Below are 4,492 nucleotides of genomic sequence, written 5' to 3' on the forward strand. Positions count from 1 at the left end.
AAACCCAATTAGGATCAAGTTGAGAAATAAGCTTACAAACTACAAGCAAGAATAAGATGTTATACCTATTCCAAGCTAGTTGAAAGTGATGAAGATGATGATGTTGAATGGAGCTTCAAATGGATGAAACCTCAAGTTGTTATACCCCAAACTTTGCACCAACACCTTGTACTTTGGTTAGGATTTTTAACACTTGAATTAGACTTGCAAGAACCAAATGAAGAACCCTTTCTTCCTCCCTTAAACCCCACGGTTTTCAGCTGCACAAGTGAGAGGTTTTGTGCAGTTTTTTTGAAGTGTTATTTGCATGTGTGTATGTCTCAAAGAGTCTTGATGCATGTATATGGAAATGGGAAAGTATGACCAACAAAAAGGAATCTCTAGCATGTGTTCTTACACTTCCAAGGCCACTTCCTCATTTGTTTTATAAACTAGTTTTATATAAATTTAATTTTATAAAACTTTTATAAAACTTCCATATACATATATATATTTGTTATGTACATGTATTTTATAAAACCAAAACTTTATAAAATGCAACACAACAAAATAAATTATTTAACCTATAAATAATTTAACTCTTGTTATATAAATTATTCCATAATTTATATATATACACCAAGTAATATCTCAGAAAACCATTTTTCTTAAAATTCAAGTGTCGCGTATTTAATCAATGAACCAATCGTTAAAATCAAATACGAATAAGGTGTCGGTAAGTTTGTTATTGGGTATGACCCGACTTGGATCATAACACGTCAGCCACGTTAATTTAATATGTCTCTCGGGCATACGAAATACCTTCAAAATCTATTTGAAATTCAACAGATCTAAATGGAGGTAATCCCGGCAACTCTTCCGGAAAAACTTCAGGAAAATCTCTTGCCACAGGCACGTCGTTGATGCACTTCTCTTTTTCTTTCTTTTCGAATTTATTAACATGTGCTAGAATAGCATAACATCCCTTTTCTAAACACTTCTTGGCTTTCAAACAGCTAATGAGTTTTAGCTTTGAGTTACCCTTCTCTCCATAAATCATCACCGGCATTTTATCCTTACAAGGAATACGAATTGCCTTCTTGGCACACACAACTTCAGCTCCTACTTTGGACATCCAGTCCATGCCGACTATTACATCAAAACTTCCTAATTCTACGGGTATTAAGTCAATTTTAAATGTTTCTCCGGCTAAATTTATTTTACAATCACGGCAAATTTTATCGGCTTTAATTAGTTTACCATTAGCTAACTCAATCATGTACTTAGCATCTAGAGGTAATGATGAACAATTCAATTTAGCGTAAAAGCCTCTACTCACGTAACTTCTATCGGCACCAGTATCAAATATAATAGATGCGGATAAGTTATTAATGGTAAACGTACCCGTAACAAGCTCCGGGTCTTCACACGCCTCTCTAGCATTAATAACAAATGCTCTTCCACATGCAGATCCATTATTCTTCTCTGGATTCGGACACTGGCTCTTATAGTGACCTTGTTTTCCACACCCATAACAAGTAATGGTAGCCAAAGCAGTTCTATTTGCATTGGTGGTAGGAGTCTTGGTACCATTTGTATTTGTAACGAGGGCCCTACAATCTTCAGCAAGATGACCCTTTCGATTACATTTGTTACATACCACATTACAGTAGCCAGAGTGATGTTTGTGGCATCGGTTACATAAAGGATTTTGTCCTTTGTAACCAAAGCTTAAACCACTACCCGCACCTTGCGTGATTTCTTGTTTCTTAAAAGATTGTTGTTGGTTACCTCGATCATAATTTCCATTCCACTTTCTTTTGTTACCTGATACCTTCACATCAGTATTGGATACTTTCTTATCCATGATGACCTGATCCATTAGCTCATTTGCCATGGTTATAGCTTCATGAATTGTCTTAGGTTTCGATACTGTAACATTTGCCTTGACCTTTTTGGACAAACCATCTTTGTACATTTCAATCTTCCGTTCTTCGGTTGGGACCAATTCAGGACATAGCAAAACTAATTCCATGAATCGCTGATTGTAGTTGGTGATTTCAGTACCAATAACCTTCAGACTTCGTAATTCATCTTCCAACTTCCTAACCTCGTTCCTTGGACAATATTCGTTGATTAACATTGTTTTGAATTCTTCCCATGGAGTATCATAAGCTACATCTCCTCCTACAGCCTTCACAAAATTTTTCCACCACGTGAGTGCACTATCTTGTAAAGTGCACGATGCATACTTGGTCATGTCCTTTTCAACACAACCACTGATTTTACACACAGTCTCCATCTTTTCTATCCACCGGGTTAAACCGATCGGTCCTTCCGTTCCACTGAATGATGAGGGCTTGCAAGCTTGAAAAGTCTTGTAGGTACATCCTACACGAGGATTTGGGTTAACTGCAGCAGCTCTTGCAGCTTCGACCCATAACATTCTGTCGTTCACTCGCTGGTTGATGAATTCCTCGACTTCTTGTTCCGTCATTCGATTCAATCGCGCCATTTCCTAATGAAAGAAAATAATTATTCACATGGAATATTATAGATGTAGTGTGTATTTATAGTACATTATAGCTTGTTAACAATATGAACCAGGTATTATTATAAAAGCCTTTTCTTCTTATTAGCATTTTATAATTATATCTAGGGTAGTACCTACCCGTTATGTAGTGACCCGAACTTTTCCATGTTTATATATATTAATTGAGATTGATATTTACATGATTAAATGTTTCCAACATGTTAAGCATCAAACTTGTTAAGACTTGATTAATTGAAATATGTTTCATATAGACAATTGACCACCCAAGTTGACCGGTGATTCACGAACGTTAAAACTTGTAAAAACTATATGATGACATATATATAGATATATATATAGTTAACATGATACTATGATAAGTAAACATATCATTAAGTATATTAACAATGAACTACATATGTAAAAACAAGACTACTAACTTAATGATTTTTAAACGAGACATATATGTAACGATTATCGTTGTAAAGATATTTAATGTATATATATCATATTAAGAGATATTCATACATGATAATATCATGATAATATAATAATTTAAAATCTCATTTGATATTATAAACATTGGGTTAACAACATTTAACAAGATCGTTAACCTAAAGGTTTCAAAACAACACTTACATGTAACGACTAACGATGACTTAACGACTCAGTTAAAATGTATATACATGTAGTGTTTTAATATGTATTTATACACTTTTGAAAGACTTCAATACACTTATCAAAATACTTCTACTTAACAAAAATGCTTACAATTACATCCTCGTTCAGTTTCATCAACAATTCTACTCGTATGCACCCGTATTCGTACTCGTACAATACACAGCTTTTAGATGTATGTACTATTGGTATATACACTCCAATGATCAGCTCTTAGCAGCCCATGTGAGTCACCTAACACATGTGGGAACCATCATTTGGCAACTAGCATGAAATATCTCATAAAATTACAAAAATATGAGTAATCATTCATGACTTATTTACATGAAAACAAAATTACATATCCTTTATATCTAATCCATACACCAACAACCAAAAACACCTACAAACACTTTCATTCTTCAATTTTCTTCATCTAATTGATCTCTCTCAAGTTCTATCTTCAAGTTCTAAGTGTTCTTCATAAATTCTACAAGTTCTAGTTTCATAAAATCAAGAATACTTCCAAGTTTGCTATCTTACTTCCAATCTTGTAGAGTGATCATCCAACCTCAAGAAATCTTTCTTATTTACAGTAAGATATCTTTCTAATACAAGGTAATACTCATATTCAAACTTTGATTCAATTTCTATAACTATAACAATCTTATTTCGAGTGAAAATCTTACTTGAACTGTTTTCGTGTCATGATTCTGCTTCAAGAACTTTCAAGCCATCCAAGGATCCTTTGAAGCTAGATCTATTTTTCTCATTTCCAGTAGGTTTATCCAAGGAACTTGAGGTAGTAATTATGTTCATAACATCATTTGATTCATACATATAAAGCTATCTTATTCGAAGGTTTAAACTTGTAATCACTAGAACATAGTTTAGTTAATTCTAAACTTGTTCGCAAATAAAAGTTAATCCTTCTAACTTGACTTTTAAAATCAACTAAACACATGTTCTATATCTATATTATATGCTAACTTAATGATTTAAAACCTGGAAACACGAAAAACACCGTAAAACCGGATTTACGCCGTTGTAGTAACACCGCGGGCTGTTTTGGGTTAGTTAATTAAAAACTATGATAAACTTTGATTTAAAAGTTGTTATTCTTGGAAAATGATTTTTATTATGAACATGAAACTATATCCAAAAATTATGGTTAAACTCAAAGTGGAAGTATGTTTTCTAAAATGGTCATCTAGACGTCGTTCTTTCGACTAAAATGACTACCTTTACAAAAACGACTTGTAACTTATTTTTCCGACTATAAAACTATACTTTTTCTGTTTAGATTCATAAAATAGAGTTCAA

The sequence above is a fragment of the Rutidosis leptorrhynchoides genome, chromosome 3 (assembly GCF_046630445.1).
Source record: "Rutidosis leptorrhynchoides isolate AG116_Rl617_1_P2 chromosome 3, CSIRO_AGI_Rlap_v1, whole genome shotgun sequence".
Classification (NCBI taxonomy): Eukaryota; Viridiplantae; Streptophyta; class Magnoliopsida; order Asterales; family Asteraceae; genus Rutidosis; species Rutidosis leptorrhynchoides.